This window comes from Lissotriton helveticus, chromosome 7 (genome assembly GCF_964261635.1).
Source record: "Lissotriton helveticus chromosome 7, aLisHel1.1, whole genome shotgun sequence".
NCBI lineage: Eukaryota > Metazoa > Chordata > Amphibia > Caudata > Salamandridae > Lissotriton > Lissotriton helveticus.
The window spans coordinates 1,450,851,387-1,450,871,996 of record NC_136068.1 but is presented as its reverse complement, the minus strand read 5'-3'; positions in this window follow the sequence as shown (position 1 = coordinate 1,450,871,996).

The following is a 20,610-nucleotide window of genomic DNA, read 5'->3' as shown; positions in this document are numbered from 1 at the left end:
GCTGGTTTTAAATACATATAAGGTCATACAGAGAGTGTGCTGGCAACAAGTGGGAGGGGCCGACAGTTAGCTAATTCTGGTGGACACATCCGGACAGTTACAAGTTGGGGACAGCTGTAAGCTCAACTGAGCATGTGCGAAGCAGAAGAGGCTAAATATATCTCGTCTCTAGGCAAATTTCAAGAGCAGTTGACAGAAAGGTAGGACAGAGCACATGGTGAGCACATGGCAAACAAAATGGCTGCCAGAAATACAAAATGGATTCCACACAACGGACAAGATAGTCTCTAAATACAAAATGTCTTCTGCTAATGTTTAACCTAATCGCTGCTAAATTACAACAATAGGATAAGGCCCTAGATCATTAGAGGCACATCAATATTTAGGCAAATTCAATATTGCTACCCACAGTAGAATAATATTTATTTCTGCTCACTTTAGCCAAAGTGAGTGTTGTTTATTATTGCGTTATCATTTATCCGAATTTTTACATACAAAAAAAGGCGTAGGAGAAAAATACTTTCAGTCAGTGTATCTACATTATACACATTTGCATATTTGAAAGTGAATAATGTGCCCCAGTGAGATGACCATAACCAAACCTGTGTAGTACATACAGTGCAGTAGAAAATTTACAACAATAGTTATTGGTACATAAAAGAGTAGCCAGTTGGAGTATAATGCAATCAATTAATTGGATTTGATGGGGGCTCTCCCTTTCTAAAAGGCCAACGACGTTTCGACCCTCCCGTGGTACGGGGTCTCCACAGGACAAGAATTCTGGGCACATAATACAGGACAGGATTCAATATAGTTCTCTATTTAAGTTTTAAGGGGGTTCAAAGATGATTAATAGAGCAGGCTTACCAGGATTGAAACCAGAAGCCCAACGGTGGTATCAATGACTGAATCACGATGTCTGAGTAATCATATTCTTGGATTAAGATGTAGGATATTTCCTAAGATATAACAATGTGGATCCCGAAGGGTTAATAAATCTTACCACTTGCAGTTTTAGAATGCACAATGGGGAGGGAAGTACATGGAGGATGAGCTTACCAATTGGAAAGCGAAGCCACAGCTTGGCTTCTGAAGATGTTCACAGTAAGAAAGATACTGTATATCCTATACTGAGGAAGGTCAATTACTTTATATGACGACCATTCTCACCATTTAGGTATTTGAGTCTGTCTATAAAAACAATGATTTGTAACAAGAGTAAGGCATTGATACCTGTAAAAATAACATGATTTATCAGGACTCACCTTACTAGAAGTTAGCAGGTCAAAGTCTCAATGTCAATCAATGGAACAAGGCACGGAAGGGTGAGTGGACACAGCCAGGGAACTAAAATAAAGCCTAGGGAGAAGGTGTTGTTAAGGTGCTGTTAAGGTTACACCGGTAGTCAGACTGCGGTAAGTAGCGTGACAGCAGAATTTTAAATTAAAACTGAGTCATCGGTATTCCTTACCTAATCGTTTGACAAAGTAGCGCTGTAATTTGCAACTGGTGATCCGAGATGTGAGATGCTAATGCATTTTTATGATAGTTACCACTGAGCATGAGCGGGAACCAGGACCGAAACAACGCATGAGCGATGCATTTATTTACAAGTGAAGTCCTAAGGTAACACGGTCGCCATCTTACAGAGGATTTGGTACCAGTGGGTGCTCACTTATTGCTATGGTGTGGTGGAGCTGTTGTATGATACCACATCTGTATCTATGGCATAAACTCATTTTCTAGAGGCAATTTGAGTTAATATATTTAGAGGGCTTTCATTGATAAAGGGGGGTTATAGACCAGTGGGGCTCTTAATATACAAGTCAATGTGATGCATAAAGCACCCATTGTGAGGGCAGACTCCGACCATATTGCACCTGTACTAGAATATTAATCACAAATCATTTGTCAATAATTTAGGATTTTACACATCTATACATATGAACCTATCCACATTTTCCGTTCCGTGTTACACATGTACTCGACTATTAATCATAAACCATTGTCAATAGCATAGGATTATACACATCAATACATATGAACTTGTCAAAACTTTTCGATCCGTGTAACAGATTTCATGATCCATACTTGTACTACATTACAGAGCTTGATAAATAAGTGTATGTCAAAATTCGTAGACAGAAAAGGGCGAGCCATTCCCAAATTAGATATATTTAGCTTATATATAGGGATGAGCCAATAACCACAAAGTATAGGTTTACTGATTATCCAGGGTGCCTACAGTGTGAAGGTGGAGGTATTAGTAACACTAAGAGGGGGTGTAACCGGAAGGATTCATTTGCCTGAAGAGGTGGGGGGCTGGGGATTGATCAAAAGACCTTGAACCATAGTTTGTCTCTTTAGTTTAGACTAACGAATCTCCGCCATTCTTTCAGACTCTTTAGTCCTTTTCTGATGGAATCACACTTTTCGATCCACTTGCATTCAAGAAGCTGTAGTATCTGGGAGATGTTCCCACCTCTGGATGGAAGTCTGGCTTTATCAATTACTTGCCAGCGGAGTTCATCTACAGTGTGCAACTTCTCTTTATAATGTTGTACCAAGAGTGCTGTTTCTACCTGGCAATGTATCCTGCTACTGTACTGGCCAATGCAGGTTTTAACCGATTGGCTTGTCTGCTCTATGTAAATGAGGTCACACGGACAACAGATACAATAGATTATGTCTTCTGCTAATGTTTAACCTAATCGCGGCTAAATTACAACAATAGGATAAGGCCCTAGTTCATTAGAGGCACATCAATATTTAGGCAAATTCAATATTGCTACCCACAGTAGAATAATATTTATTTCTGCTCACTTTAGCCAAATTGAGTGTTGTTTATTATTACGTTATCATTTATCCGAATTTTTACATACAAAAAAAGGCGTAGGAGAAAAATACTTTCAGTCAGTGTATCAACATTATATACATTTGCATATTTGAAAGTAAATAATGTGCCCCAGTGAGATGACCATAACCAAACCCGTGTAGTACATACAGTGCAGTAGAAAATTTACAACAATAGTTATTGGTACATAAAAGAGTAGCGAGTTGGAGTATAATGCAATCAATTAATTGGATTTGATGGGGGCTCTCCCTTTCTAAAAGGCCAACGACGTTTCGACCCTCCCGTGGTACAGGGTCTCCGCAGGACAAGAATTCTGGGCACCTAATACAGGACAGGATTCAATATAGTTCTCTATTTAAGTTTTAAGTGGGTTCAAAGATGATTAATAGAGCAGGCTTACCAGGATTGAAACCAGAAGCCCAACGGTTGTATCAATGACTGAATCACAATGTCTGAGTAATCATATTCTTGGATTAAGATGTAGGATATTTCCTAAGATATAACAATGTGGATCCCGAAGGGTTAATAAATCTTACCACTTGCAGTTTTAGAATGCACAATGGGGAGGGAAGTACATGGAGGATGAGCTTACCAATTGGAAAGTGAAGCCACAGCTTGGCTTCTGAAGATGTTCACAGTAACAAAGATACTGTATATCCTATACTGAGGAAGGTCAATTACTATATATGACGACCATTCTCACCATTTAGGTATTCGAGTCTGTCTATAAAAACAATGATTTGTAACAAGAGTAAGGCATTGATACCTGTAAAAATAACATGATTTATCAGGACTCACCTTACTAGAAGTTAGCAGGTTAAAGTCTCAATGTCAATCAATGGAACAAGGCACGGAAGGGTGAGTGGACACAGCCAGGGAACTAAAATAAAGCATAGGGAGAAGGTGTTGTTAAGGTAGTCAGACTGCGGTAAGTAGCGTGACAGCAGAATTTTAAATTAAAACTGGGTCATCGGTATTCCTTACCTAATCGTTTGACAAAGTAGCGCTGTAATTTGCAACTGGTGATCCGAGGTGTGAGATGCTAATGCATTTTTATGATAGTTACCACTGAGCATGAGCGGGAACCAGGACCGAAACAACGCATGCGCGATGCATTTATTTACTAGTGAAGTCCTAAGGTAACGCGGTCGCCATCTTACAGAGGATTTGGTACCAGTGGGTGCTCACTTATTGCTATGGTGTGGTGGAGCTGTTGTATGATACCACATCTGTATCTATGGCATAAACTCATTTTCTAGACGCAATTTGAGTTAATATATTTACAGGGCTTTCATTGATAAAGTGGGGGTATAGACCAGTGGGGCTCTTAATATACAAGTCAATGTGATGAATAAATCACCCATTGTGAGGGCAGACTCCGACCATGTTGCACCTGTACTAGAATATTAATCACAAATCATATGTCAATAATATAGGATTATACACATCTATACATATGAACCTATCCAAATTTTTCGGTCCGTGTTACACATGTACTCGACTATTAATCATAAACCATTGTCAATAGCCTCAGATCATACACATCAATACATATGAACTTGTCAAAACTTTTCGATCCGTGTAACAGATGTCATGAGCCATACTTGTACTTCATTACAGAGCTTGATAAATAAGTGTATGTCACAATTCGTAGACAGAAAAGGGCGAGCCATTCCCAAATTAGATATATTTAGCTTATATATAGGGATGAGCCAATAACCACAAAGTATAGGTTTACTGATTATCCTGGGTGCCTACAGTGTGAAGGTGGAGGTATTAGTAACACTAAGAGGGGGTGTAACCGCAAGGATTCATTTGCCTGAAGAGGTGGGGGGCTGGGGATTGATCAAAAGACCGTGAACCATAGTTTGTCTCTTTAGTTTAGACTAACGAATCTCTGCCATTCTTTCAGACTCTTTAGTCCTTTTCTGATGGAATCACACTTTTCAATCCATTTGCATTCAAGAAGCTGTAGTATCTGGGAGATGTTCCCACCTCTGGATGGAAGTCTGGCTTTATCAATTACTTGCCAGCGGAGTTCATCTACAGTGTGCAACTTCTCTTTATAATGTTGTACCAAGAGTGCTGTTTCTACCTGGCAATGTATCCTGCTACAGTACTGGCCAATGCAGGTTTTAACCGATTGGCTTGTCTGCCCTATGTAAATGAGGTCACACGGACACCAGATACAATAGATTATGTCTTATGCTAATGTTTAACCTAATCGCTGCTAAATTACAACAATAGGATAAGGCCCTAGTTCATTAGAGGCACATCAATATTTAGGCAAATTCAATATTGCTACCCACAGTAGAATAATATTTATTTCTGCTCACTTTAGCCAAAGTGAGTGTTGTTTATTATTGCGTTATCATTTATCCGAATTTTTACATACAAAAAAACGCGTAGGAGAAAAATACTTTCAGTCAGTGTATCTACATTATATACATTTGCATATTTGAAAGTGAATAATGTGCCCCAGTGAGATGACCATAACCAAACCCGTGTAGTACATACAGTGCAGTCGAAAATTTACAACAATAGTTATTGGTACAATTTAGAGTAGCCAGTTGGAGTATAATGCAATCAATTAATTGGATTTGATGGGGTCTCTCCCTTTCTAAAAGGCCAATGACGTTTCAACCCTCCCGTGGTACGGGGTCTCCGCAGGACAAGAATTCTGGGCACATAATACAGGACAGGATTCAAAATAGTTCTCTATTTTAAGTGGGTTCAAAGATGATTAATAGAGCAGGCTTACCAGGATTGAAACCAGAAGCCCAACGGTGGTATCAATGACTGAATCACGATGTCTGAGTAATCATATTCTTGGATTAAGATGTAGGGTATTTCCTAAGATATAACAATGTGGATCCCAAAGGGTTAATAAATCTTACCACTTGCAGTTTTAGGATGCACAATGGGGAGGGAAGTACATGGAGGATGAGCTTACCAATTGGAAAGCGAAGCCACAGCTTGGCTTCGGAAGATGTTCACAGTAACAAAGATACTGTATATCCTATACTGAGGAAGGTCAATTACTTTATATGACGACCATTCTCACCATTTAGGTATTTGAGTCTGTCTATAAAAACAATGATTTGTAACAAGAGTAAGGCATTGATACCTGTAAAAATAACATGATTTATCAGGACTCACCTTACTAGAAGTTAGCAGGTTAAAGTCTCAATGTCAATCAATGGAACAAGGCACGGAAGGGTGAGTGGACACAGCCAGGGAACTAAAATAAAGCCTAGGGAGAAGGTGTTGTTAAGGTGCTGTTAAGGTTACACCGGTAGTCAGACTGCGGTAAGTAGCGTGACAGCAGAATTTTAAATTAAAACTGAGTCATCGGTATTCCTTACCTAATCATTTGACAAAGTAGCGCTGTAATTTGCAACTGGTGATCCGAGGTGTGAGATGCTAATGCATTTTTATGATAGTTACCACTGAGCATGAGCGGGAACCAGGACCGAAACAACGCATGCGCGATGCATTTATTTACAAGTGAAGTCCTAAGGTAACACGGTCGCCATCTTACAGAGGATTTGGTACCAGTGGGTGCTCACTTATTGCTATGGTGTGGTGGAGCTGTTGTATGATACCACATCTGTATCTATGGCATAAACTCATTTTCTAGAGGCAATTTGAGTCAATATATTTACAGGGCTTTCATTGATTAAGTGGGGGTATAGACCAGTGGGGCTCTTAATATACAAGTCAATGTGATGAATAAAGCACCCATTGTGAGGGCAGACTCCGACCATGTTGCACCTGTACTAGAATATTAATCACAAATCATTTGTCAATAATATAGGATTATACACATCTATACATATGAACCTATCCACATTTTTCGTTCCGTGTTACACATGTACTCGACTATTAATCATAAACCATTGTCAATAGCATAGGATTATACACATCAATACATATGAACTTGTCAAAACTTTTCGATCCGTGTAACAGATGTCATGAGCCATACTTGTACTACATTACAGAGCTTGATAAATAAGTGTATGTCACAATTCGTAGACAGAAAAGGGCGAGCCATTCCCAAATTAGATATATTTAGCTTATATATAGGGATGAGCCAATAACCACAAAGTATAGGTTTACTGATTATCCTGGGTGCCTACAGTGTGAAGGTGGAGGTATTAGTAACACTAAGAGGGGGTGTAACCGCAAGGATTCATTTGCCTGAAGAGGTGGGGGGCTGGGGATTGATCAAAAGACCTTGAACCATAGTTTGTCTCTTTAGTTTAGACTAACGAATCTCCGCCATTCTTTCAGACTCTTTAGTCCTTTTCTGATGGAATCACACTTTTCGATCCATTTGCATTCAAGAAGCTGTAGTATCTGGGAGATGTTCCCACCTCTGGATGGAAGTCTGGCTTTATCAATTACTTGCCAGAGGAGTTCATCTACAGTGTGTAACTTCTCTTTATAATGTTGTACCAAGAGTGCTGTTTCTACCTGGCAATGTATCCTGCTACAGTACTGGCCAATGCATGTTTTAACCGATTGGCTTGTCTGCCCTATGTAAATGAGGTCACACGGACACCAGATACAATGGATTATATTAGTGGTTGCACAGTTAGTAAGTTAATTTAGTGTCCATTATATATGCTATGGCTCAAGGTCTTTGTGTTGGATGTATATTGACACTCTATACAGCCTCCACAGCGGAAGTGTCCAGTGAGACGGGATAATGACCAAGCTTCATTGATAGTAATATTGTATTTCAGAAACTGGTGTCCGAATGTACCAGATGATCCCTGATGTTTTTTCCTTTCTTATGTGAGAAAATGGGTAGTTCATGACAGGTACTCAGTGTGTTATGGGTTGGCAAGTGTATTTTGATGATTTTCACTACTTGAGTGCTTTGTGGGCAAAAGGTTGTCACATATATATTTCTTTTATCTTTAGTTTTGGGTTTACTGACAAGTAGTTGTTCACATGGACTAAACCATGTCTTCTTCATGGATGTCTTAATGAGTCTTTTTGGATAACCTCGATCTCGGAGTCTGCTACTCAAGATATTGGCTTCTTTCAAGAAATCTTCCTTCACTGTAGAGTTCCTTCTGAGACGTAAAAATTGACCGAAGGGAAGCCCATCTTTAAGTGCTTGTGGGTGGAAGCTTCTGTATTGTAACAGAGTGTTACGTCCTGTTGGTTTACGATAAAGACTTACAATCAGCTAGTTATTGCTATTTTGCATTAGTAAGTCCAAGAATTGAATTTTCTCTTTGTCTGTGTTGAAAGTGAAAGTCAGAGCCGATTGACAATTATGGAGGTAGGTATGTGTGCCAGCCCATATTAAAAAGATATAGTCAATGTAACGCTTCCAGCATTTGATGTTACTGTAGAAAGGGTTAGTTACATTGATCATAAATCTCTCCTCCAGGTTACCTACATACAAATTAGCCAGGTTGGAGGCAAAAATAGCCCCCATTGATCTTCCGGAGCACTGCTGGTATTAGTCTGTATTGAACTTAAAATAGTTCATGGTTAATATGATTTCTAATAAATCTGTAACAAATTCAGTAGGTACAGGCATTGGTGATGCGTATGAATTTCTTTGATCACATTGATGCTCTCCTGCTGCGGTATATTCGTGTACAACGATTCAATATCTAGTGTCACAAGCAGGTCTTCCAGGGGGTCGTATTCCATCCCTTCTATCAAGTTGATCATATACGTACTACCGCGTACATACGTGGGTAGAGAGGGGACATAGTATTATAGTATTTCATAAAATGATTTATGTATTGTCCCAAAGGCTCAAGTAAAGATCCAAAGCCGCACAGTATGGGTCTACCCAGGGGATTCAGTATGTCTTTATGCACTTTTGGCAGAGTGTAGAGAATGCTCAAGTACTTTTGGTTCAACTAGTCAAATTCAGATTCGGTAATGAAGCATTCTTCTGAGCCGTCAGTGGTGATTTCTAATATCCGGTTCTGTATTTCTACCAGGGGATTGCATGATAGTTTAATGTAATGACGGTCGTTGTTCAATTGCCTTGCTATTTCATATTTCATCCTATCTTGTATAACAATCCCACCTCCTTTATCCGCCGGGTTGACAAAAAGAGTTTTCTTTTTTCAGGGTCAATAGGGATTGTTGCTCTTCTTTGGAGATGTTATAAGGAGTACAGGCTTTTTTGGTTTTAAGTTGGAGAATGCCTTCCAACACAGCCTTTTGAAAGGCAATGATCTCGGGTGGCATCAGTGCATTAGAAGGTATGAATGTTGATTTTGGATGCATTATTGTATTGCGTAAAGGTTTATCTTCTTGGTTGTCTTAAAGAAGACCCTTAACCTTAGTGTCCCAAATAAATTGTGTAATTCTGCCTGGAGCTTGAAAAAGTCTGTTTTCTCATTAAGGATATAGGACAAGCCTTTGCTAAGAAGGGACATTTCACTGCTATTGAGATGATGGTGTGACAGATTGAAAATAGGAATAGTATCCGTCTGATTTGTTTCCTGTATGGGGATCTATTGTAATGAAGAATGATGCGTAGTCTGGGTCTTGTAGATATTCAAGTATATTTATTCTTAAGTTACAGGAAGATGGTAAGTTCATTAAGTGCCCCACCAGGAGCAGCACTCCTCGCTGCTCAGCCCATCTACACCAACTGACTCTCACCACATACAAACACACTCTAACATTCTGCATGACCTCATCACAGGCTGAGCAGCAAGGCAGAGAGACACTGTAGGGAGAGTGCAACATTTAGAGTAAGACTACAACACATCTCCCCCATTACAATAATGAAAAACAAAATGAAAGTGTGAAGCTGTTAGATACACGTTAGAGCAAAAGAGGATGCAGTAAAATAAGCGATATATCACCCCCGATTGCCATGAAAACTATAACAGTCAAATGTAAGGAAGTAGTGTAGTGAAACAACAAATAAGAGGAAAGGAAGATGCATGAAATGAAACATACAACACATCCTACCCCCTTGATAATTATGAAATAAAGCATACCATACATCCTACCCCTTTGATAACGAACATATTCTCTAAAATTGCATAGAGATGGTAAAACACATATAACACAGAAAAAGAGAATGCACTACAAGAACAAATAATGCACCCTACTCTGTGGTAATGATAAAAAAAACAAGGAATGCAGAACAAGAAGATACATACTTGAACTACACACTGCGGTTACCAAAAACAATTTACCACACGGTGAACCCATTGCGCCAGCAAAACTGAAAACAACAACCCAGAATTGTGCAAACTAAAAACAAAGACAGGACCAAGACCCATTAAAAAAAAAACTATTGATAACTGTAAATCGATATCCAACAAATTATGAGAACATTAATCTCATGGTAAACTTATTATGAGCTATTCTAACTTAAAGGCAAATAATTAATGAGTTTCACAAACTCAAGGCATACAATTAATGAGTTTCACAAACTCAAGGCAAACAAAATACGAGTTTTCTTAACTCAAAGAAAACAATTAATGAGAAACATTAACCCAAAGGCAACATATTTCGGGTATGCCTACACCCAAAGGAAGACATATTATGGGAATATCAATACCCAAGGTAAACAAATTTTGGGAATTACCACACCCAAAGGCAAACAAATTTTGGGAATTACCACACCCAAAGGAAAACAAATTATGAAATTCACAAAACCCATAGCAAACAAATGATAGGCTTCCTCAAACTTAAGGCAAACAGATTTTGGGTATATGACTAAACCTAAGGAAAACAAATTCTGTTTCACTTAAAACCCACAACAAACAAAATTTGGGATATTATTTAACCCATGGCACTCACGTCATAACTGAAAAGGGACATACCATGACAAACTGAATAGGGGACAGTCCACCAGAGGCAAAAGAAACATCACACACACTAACTAACTACCACACCAGAAAAAACACGAGACAAACACTATAAATGACCAGCAAAATAATAATGTCCCATGCTCCCGTGAGCGGTCTCTGTTGTAAATATGGCAAGATTCGCGACGTCTTCCATAAAACAACATCATTCCGACAAAACACACCTGATGGTTAAGAAACGAACCAACCACAGTAACATGCCCCCAATACAACGTTGTGAAAATGCAGATGTAAAAAGCACAAGGTAATATAACACAACAAACTAAAACAATAAACGTGGTCACAGTAGTCTAGGTAGATGAGCGATACCTCATCCGAAAGTCCCTTCCATAGATGAGCGATACCTCACCCGAAAATCCACACGAGGCTTCTCACCCATAGTCCAGAAAGTATTTGTCAGATCCAGAGTTTCCACTGTAGTAGTACCACATTCGCAGTAATGACAACCCAGTTCGAAATGACCACATGCGAGGGGTCAACACCAACAAGGATACAGCAAACCCATCTTGGATTAGAAAAGAAAAACGCTGCATCAGTTGAAAAGAGTGAATGATGAAGTGTCTGGACATCGTAAAAGAACTTGGAACATCAAACAAGTCAAAGTCCATCGCAAACCAATCTCCAACGTCGTGTTTAAAATCAAAACAAAGAAATTCATCCCAAAGTGTTAAAATGGCCGCCACTGCGTCGTTAAGCGTCATTTTCTGAAGGAAATAGGTCACGTTGAGCATGACGCAGGTTACACTGCTGAGATCCGTCACAGGGGTCATCTTCACCAGTACCCCGGGGAATTTGAAATGCGTCATCAGAAAGACACTGCAGAGGAACAGAGAGGAGCTCTGTTGGCCAACCGTCACCAACTCCACAACGGTGAGTCAAAGCAGAGAAATGTTCTTCACACGCTAGGAAACAATTGTTGAACTTCTGTTAAAACACGCTGCACAACAGAAGTCTAAAGTCTTAATATTAAATTAGACAATCCTCACGATTACGCAGCTGTTTATCTCGAGCACCAAACAAGTAAATGAATTCCTTAAGCATATATTTTTTTAACCAGTAGATGGCAGCAACAACACAGAATCAGTCCGAAATGTAAGGAATTTGCTGAATGTTGTACACATCGAAATATTCCAACCTCATTGCGCTGCTTTTAAACATAGCGCTGCGTGTTACACTTTGAAAAGTATCAGGCACATGACATGATAGCTCACATTGCTTAAAGAAACATCAGCTGCGTGTAAATCTTTTAAGTCAGTCAACATCTGCTGCGTTTTAACTCTTTCTGCACACGATGTGATTCCTTCAGGCCACTGATCACACATGGGAACACTCACCCCAGTTCAGGAAAATCTCTCATTTGGGGGAACACTCACCCAAGTTCAACAAGCACTGGCACATCCACGTTGGGCCGACCGGTCTATGGTCACTGGTGGGGCATGTGGACAGCCAGCTTGCTTCTTTTACGTGCGTTTCTTCAGTTTTAAATGTACAAGTCCATCTAAGGTAGCTCTCGCAAGTTCCTTCAAAGTAGAGTTCTTAGTTGCAGTAATACTCAAGTTCTTAGTTGCAGGGTAATCCTTCAGCCTTCAGTCACACGTAGTCCTTTTACCTCGTCGCCAGTATTGTAATGAAGAATGATGCGTAGTCTGGGTCTTGTAGATATTCAAGTATATTTATTCTTAAGTTACAGGAAGATGGTAAGTTCATTAAGTGCCCCACCAGGAGCAGCACTCCTCGCTGCTCAGCCCATCTAGACCAACTGACTCTCACCACATACAAACACACTCTAACATTCTGCATGACCTCATCACAGGCTGAGCAGCAAGGCAGAGAGACACTGTAGGGAGAGTGCAACATTTAGAGTAAGTCTACAACAGGATCACACTGGAATATCTTTCATTTGTGTCAACAGATGTTGAGGGAGAGTTTTAATCTTCCATTGTTAACCTTCTGGCCCCCATGTGTAGTATTGGCGCCATGCCTGTCAGTCTCATGCGAATTGGTTCCAGGTTTTCCTCTGGTTCTGGTTGGTTCCTCTGCCCCTTGGTGCTTGTCCTAAAAAAAGAGTTATATTGTTTCGTTGGATTCCAATGGGACCTTCTCTTCCATCGTCCGAGGAATCTGATCCCCCGAAGAGTCTGAGAATCCAATTAGGTTGTTGTTCTTGAATCTCCCCCAGGTAACACTTTTCTTGCTTGGTTATGGCTGGGAGTAGTAATCGTCGTGTAGGTAGGTGAAGGCCCTTTCTTTCGTGTAGGCAGTGATGTCTGTCTGTACCTTATCTGCCTTTTATTTTAATTCAAAAGTGTTAACTTCTATTATGGTTTTGTCAGTTTCTCCAGCGCAGCCTTGGATTCTTCTAGATTGTCACAGCCAAACAATTCTTGCTCTAAGTTTTCAGCTCTTGTTTGCTGTGTTCAAGTGCTGTTTCAATCCCCAGCACCATGTATTTTACTCCTACTGGCTCCTCTTCTATGTACCAGTAACCATTGTACATTTTCCACTGCACTGTATATACTACACGGGTTTGGTTATGGTCATCTCACTGGGGCGCATTATTCACTTTCAAATATGCAAATATATATATTGTAGATACACTGACTGGAAGTTTATTTCTCTTATGCCTTTTTGTATGTAAAAAGTCAGATAAATGATAACACAATAATAAACAACACTCACTTTGGCTAAAGTGAGGATAAAAAAATATTATTCTACTGGGGGTAGCAATATTGAAATTGCCTAAATATTGTTGTGCCTCTAATGAACTTGGGCCTTATCCTATTATTGTGGACCTCTCTTGATTGAATCAAGCAGGATACATTTATTGCTGTGAAAATTAGCCTCTGAATGATAAATGAGCTCCTTGTGAACACTGTTTCTGCTGCACTAGCAATACCCAGTTCGCAAGGACATTTGGGTCGCTCTTGTTTTTGTGAAAATGGTTTACACAATTTAACTATACACACTTCCATTCCACATCATTCCACTCCATTCCACATAATTACAAACCAATAAAATACATTCAACTTCACATAATACCACTATGCTACATAATTACACACCACTCCAAACAATATAATTACACACCACACAACACAATTCATATCCAGATAATTCCACTACAAAGAATTACACTCCAACCCACATATTTAAACTCTACCTGTCTCCACTACATCCCAAAACATACATTTACACCCCACAAAATAAATTCAATTTCGCAGCATGCCACATAATTCCACACCTAATAATACTACTCCACATTAGGCCACACAATACCACTCCAAACCATCCCACATAATTCAATTCCACACAGAACCACACAATTCAATGCCACACAATAGAATTACACTCGGCATAGCTGCACTCCACATAATTACACTCTACTCAATAACATAAAAACACCCCACATAAATGCACTCTATGCCATGTACCAGCAGTCCGCTTAAATGCCTTACACACCATGACACATAATTCCAATAAGCATAATTTCACTCAACTCCACACAGTTCAGCTCCACACATTTCCAAAACACATCACATAATTCGTCACCAAACTACATATTTCAACAACACAATTCCACAACACACCACATACTTCCAATACACACCACAGATGTCAACATCATGCCACAAAATGTAGCAGCATGCCAAATAATTCAACTCTACAACATACCACTCCACAACACACAATTCCATTTCATATAATTAACTCCATAACACTCAATCTCACTCTACATAATTCTGCAACAGTTAATACCATTTCATTACTATCCACATAATTCCACAGCAAACCATGCCACATATTTCCACTACACAACTCCACACCACACAATTCCAATACAACCCATCTCTACATCGCACTTCCACCAACCCTGTAATCTCTCCCCATCAACCCAATGCTCCTCATCTCTCCCTCACACCCCCCACTACCCCTCTCATCCCACCCTCACACTTCCTATCTCCTCTCTATACTGCTTGCTCACACATGCTACCTTCCTGTACCTCCTCGCACTGTGCACAGGTCAATCAATCAATCAATCAGGAGTTTGTTAAAGCGCGACTACTCACCCGTAAGGGTCTCAAGGCGCTAGGGGTGGGGGGGTTGGGGGGATGCAGGTTCCATTCCATCAAGGAGGGGGTCTGTCGAAGAGCCAGGTTTTTAGGTTTCTTGCGAAGATGGGGAGCGATGTTGTCTGTCTGAGGTGGAGCGGAAGGGCGTTCCATGCTTTGGCCGCGTGGAAGGAGAAGGAGCGGCCTCCCGATCTGGTCTTTCTGGTGCGGGGGACCACAGCGTAGGAAAGCTGGGCTGATCTTAGGGTCCTTTGGGGTGCGTGGAATTTGAGTCGGCTGTTCAGGTATGCTGGTCCGGTGCCGTGGAGGGCCTTGTGTGCGTGGGTGAGCATCTTAAAGGTGATTCTCGCCTCGACGGGGAGCCAGTGGAGTGTGCGCAGGTGCTGGGAGATGTGGCAGTGTTTTGGCAGGTTGAGGACCAGTCTTGCGGCGGCGTTCTGGATGTTCTGTAGCTTGCGGATGAGGTTTTTGTTTATTCCGGCGTAGAGTGCGTTGCTGTAGTCGAGTCTGCTGGTGACCAGGGCGTGAGTGACTGTCTTTCGGTGTTCGAGGGGGATCCATTTGAAGGTCTTACGAAGGAGGCGGAGGGTGTGGAAGCAGGAAGATGAGACAGAGTTGATCTGGCGGTCCATTTTGAGCTCGGAGTCCAGGATGATTCCCAGGTTGAGTGCGTGGTCTGTGGGGGTTGGCGGGTTTCCGAGGGCGGTGGGCCACCAGGTGTCACTCCAGGCATCGGGGTTTGGGCCCATGATGAGTACTTCTGTTTTGTTGGTGTTTAGTTGTAGGCAGCTGTTTTTCATCCATTTGGCGACGGCTTCCATGCCTTCTCGAAAGTTGCGTCTGGCGGTGTTGGGCTCGTTGGATAGGGAGAGGATGAGCTGGGTGTCGTCTGCATATGACACGATGTTGAGTCCGTAGGTTCTGACGATGGGGGCAAGTGGAGCCATGTAGACGTTGAAGAGCGTCGGGCTGAGGGAGGAGCCCTGGGGGACTCCGCAGGTGATAGGTGTGGGGTCCGAAAGGAAAGGGGGGAGTCTGACCCGCTGCGTCCTGCTGGAGAGGAAGGAGCAGATCCAGTCGAGGGCCTTGTCCTGGATTCCTGCATCGTAGAGTCTGCGTATTAGGGTGCGGTGGGAGACTGTGTCGAACGCCGCTGATAGGTCGAGGAGGATGAGGGCTACTGTTTCTCCTTTGTCCAGTAAGGTGCGGATGTCGTCTGTTGCGGCGAGGAGGGCGGTTTCTGTACTGTGGTTTTTTCTGAAGCCGGATTGGGAGGAGTCGAGGATGTTGTGTTCTTCAATGAATGTGGCGAGTTGGCTGTTGATGGCTTTCTCGATGACTTTCGCTGGGAACGGGAGCAGGGAGATTGGTCTGTAGTTTTTGAGGTCGGTGGGGTCCGCTGAGGGTTTCTTTAGGAGGGGGTTGACCTCAGCGTGTTTCCAGTCGTCGGGGAATGAGGCGGTCGCCAGGGAGCGGTTGATGGTTTGGCGGAGCATGGGTGCGATGGTGTTGGCGGCTCTGTTGAAGATGTGGTGGGGGGAGGGGTCCGTGGGGGCCCCTGAGTGGATTGACTTCATTGTCTTCAGTGTGTCTTCGGTGGTGAGGGCTGTCCAGTCATCAATCGCTGGTTTCCGGGTGTCGGGGGTGGTTGGTGAGGGTTCAGTGTGTTGGTTGTCTTCGTCGAAGTTGTCGTAGATGCTCTTGATTTTGTGGTGGAAAAAGATGCTGAGTTTGTCGCAGAGGTCTTGTGAGGGAGGGATGTCGGTAGACTCGCTGGTGGGTTGGGCGAACTCCTTGATGATGCTGAAGAGTTCCTTGCTGTTGTGTGCGTGGGTGGAGATTCTGTCTTCAATCGCTTTTTTCCTCGTTTCTCTGATGAGTTGATGGTGGGCGTTGGTGGCGGCTCTGAAGTTGTTGTGGGCTTCTGTGGATTTGGTGTTTCTCCAGGCCTTTTCGAGGCGGCGGCATGTGCGCCTGGACTCTCGAAGTTCGGTGGTAAACCATCTGGCTTTCTTGGCACGGGTATTGTTGTTTTTCTTGAGGGGGGCTATGGTGTTGGTGCTGTCCGAGATCCATCTATGCAGGGTTCGGGCTGCGGTGTTGGGGTCGTCGTTTTCCGCGATGGTTGGGGTGGAGTTGTTGAGTGAGGAGGTGAGCTGGTCATCGGTGATTTTGGTCCAGTTTCTTTGTGGAAGCAGGTGCTGGTGTCTGTGGATGGTGGGTGTTCTGAAGGTGAAGTGGACGCAACGATGGTCGGTCCATGGGAGTTCGGTGGTGTGGCTGAAGGTGATGGAGTTTCCTGTAGTGAAGAGGGGGTCGAGGGTGTGTCCTGCTGAGTGCGTGGGCTCAGTCATGATCTGGCGGAGTCCAATGTTGTGGAGGTTGTCCAGGAGGGATGTGGTGTTGGGGTCCAGTTGATTGTCGAGGTGGAAGTTGAGGTCTCCCAGCAGTGTGTAGTTGGTGGATGCGATGGCCTGCGGGGAGATAATGTCCGTGATGGAGTTGGCGAAGGGTCCGCGGGGTCCAGGGGGTCGGTAGATGAGGGTTCCTCGGAGGGCGGCGGTGGGGCTGGCCAGTATCTTGAAGTGAAGGTGTTCCATCAGTTCTGTGGACTCGTCAGGGAGTGTGCTCAGGCGGAGGCTGGATTTGTGGACGATGGCGATTCCTCCTCCTGGGTGGATGGGGCGGTCCTTCCGGGAGATCTTGTATCCTTGGGGGATGGCGATGGCGATGTCCGGTCCCGAGGTGGTGTTGGTCCAGGTTTCGGTGAAGAATGCTACGTCTGGGGTTGTGCTGTCGAGGAGGTCCCAGATTTCTGTGGCGTGTTTGTGAAGGGATCGGACGTTGAGGAGGATGCATTGCAGGGTCTTCGGTTCGTTGTGTTCTTGTGGGCGGGTTGTGCTGGATCCGTGCTCTTGGCGGTGCTGCAGGTGTGCCGGCAGCGGTGACAGCTGAAGGGTCCATGGGTGTCGGCTGGTGATGCTAGCTTGCAGTTGTTGTTGCAACCTGGGTTGAGTGCGTGGAGTGCTGCTGGGTCGTAGCGTTGGCGGGGCGGAGGTCCAGGGTTCCTGGTGCTGGTCGCGGACGGGTCGCAGACGGGCGCAGACGGGCGCAGACGTGCTTGCCTTTGATGCGCCTTCGGTGAACCAGTGGCCGCCATTAAGTAGGGGTCGGGGAGGGCTGGACAGCTGGGAGGCGGGAGCGGGGAGGGTAGCTGGATTGGGCCGGTCGTGCTGGGGGGGGAGGGGCCATGGGGGCAGCAGCGGCGGGGAAAGGTAAAGGGAGGAAAGAAGGGATAAAGAAAAAAGGGAAAATAGGCAGAAATAAGGCACAAAAGAGCAGAGATGCAGAAAAGAGCAGAAAGGTGAAAGATAGAAAGGGTAAAAAAACGAGAGAAAACGAGTGAAGGAGCAGAGGGAGAGAAAGGGAAAATGGGCAAAAATAAGGCACAAAAGAGCAGAGGTGCAGAAAGGTGAAAGATAGAAAGGGGAAAAAAACGAGTGAAAACGAGTGAAGGAGCAGAGGGAGAGAAAGGGAAATGGGCAGAAATAAGGCGCAAAAGAGCAGAGGTGCAGAAAGGTGAAAGATAGAAAGGGGAGAAAAACGAGTGAAGGAGCAGAAAGAAAGAAAGGAGACAGAGGTCCACTGGACCACCAGGGATGAGGCGCAGGGAAACCTGCGGGTGGAGGAGGGCCTCGATCACCAACACTCAAGAGTGCAGGGGCACCTCACTTAATGGTGGAGCTGCGAGGGTGGGAGAGCAATTTCACTGACAATGAGTCAGTGGTCTTGCTCCTCTTGCCTCCCCCATCTCGGTGCCCCTCCCACTTGTCCCTCTCTCTCTCTCTCAAACTCTCTCTCACACCTCATGCTCTCTCATGCACTCTTCCCACCTCTCTCATATTGGTTCACTTCAGGTCTTCAAGCACAGTTTCTTTCCCATGCCTTTTCAAGATTTCTGTCCCTCAAACCCTGCGAAGAAGGCTTATTTCGCGAGTAAAATCGAAGCTGCCTCCAATTCTTGCAAGGAGCTTTTTGCTATTGTGCGAGAGTTTACGACCTCACGCAGTGCTTCGACGCAGACCCCCCCTCCTGCCCCTTGGGTCAGAGCGATCGCGGATTTTTTCACTTCTAAGATCCAATCGATCCAAGACTCTTTCCCTGTGCAGGGACCTGAGGCGGCCTGTTGGGTGGAGAATGCTGCTGCCACCCTGCCTAGTGCAGGTGTGGCCCTGTCAACTTTTCCCCCTCTCTCTATGACCGCTTCACTTGATCTGATGGCTTGTCTCAAATCAGGTTCTCCCCGGGACGCTTGCCCTGCCAAGTTTTTGGCAAAAATGGCAGCTATTATTAATCCATATGTGAACCCTCTGTTGAATTGTTCTCTTGCACAGGGTGTGGTTCCTCAGTCCTGGAAGCAGGCAATGATCATCCCCCTGCTCAAAAAACCCGGTCTGGATGGGGAGGTGTTGGCAAACTACAGGCCTATTTCGCTCTTGCCTGCTTTCGCGAAGATCATTGAAAAGCATGTGCACAAGGTGCTGGCCGACTATATGGAGTCCCATGGTCTACTGCACCCCACTCAATCGGGTTTCCGCGCCAATCTTAGCACCGAGACTGCCCTCCTGGAAGTTTCAGAGGCAATCAAGGAGGTGCTGGACTCGGGTGGCAGGGCGATGCTGGTGTTGTTAGATCTGTCGGCGGCCTTTGACACCGTCCCCCATGAGGGCCTCCTTGCAAGACTCTCTGAGATTGGTCTCGGGGGGACGGTGCTCCAGTGGTTTCGATCATTCCTGGCAGGCCGTCGACAAACGGTCTGGGCCTCCGCCTGCTCCGCCGAGATGTCGCCATTGGGTGTCGGGGTTCCCCAGGGCTCAGTACTGAGCCCTACTCTATTCAACATCTTTATGACCCCTCTGGCGGCTCTGGCGGAGTCTTTCGGGGCTCAGATCGTTTCCTACGCTGATGACACCCAGCTCCTCTTCACCTGTGAGAGGGCTGCGGATTTCGATGGAGGTAGGATCCAGGGTTGCCTTGAGGCTGTATTTCAGTGGTTTCAACATCATAGCCTCAAGTGCAACTCGGATAAATCTGAGGTCCTCTTTTTCGGGTGCAGTTCGGATCCGGACTGGAAAGTGTGGTGGCCTGAGAACATGTTTCCACCAGCAAGTTCTTCCCAGGTGGCGAAAAACCTTGGGATCAAGATCGACAACGGCCTCACTCTGCGCTCACAGGTAATTGGTCTCACGGGCACCTGTTTCGGCTTGCTCCGGATGCTGCGTAAGTTCCTCCCTCTGTTATCTCAGGAACACAGGAAGATCACCGTGCAGGCAATAGTTGGCTCGAGAATTGATTATGCCAACGCTCTCTATCTCGGCCTGCCGGAATATCTGCTTCAACGGTTACAGGTGGTCCAGAATTCTGCAGCCCGGGCCATCTTTGGACTATCTCGCCGTGCTAGAGCCTCGGGTCTCCTGGAGGCACTGCACTGGCTGCCTGTCCGGAAACGGATAATTTTTAAGATTCTGACTCTGGCACACAAAGCCTTGCACGCCTCCGGTGCGAAATATCTTCAAAAAAGATTGACCTTTTACCATCCAGTCAGGTCACTGAGGTCTGAATCTTTGTTCCTTGTGGCAGTGCCTCGTGTGAAGAGGGCACGCATTGGTGGTCGTTCTTTTAGACTACTGGCGCCCCAATTGTGGAATAAGCTGCCAATGGCCCTGCGCAGTATTCCAAACTTGTTGGCTTTTAGGAAGGGGCTCAAAACGTGGCTTTTCACCTCTTAGTTTTTCTCTCTGAGCTCTGACGGTTT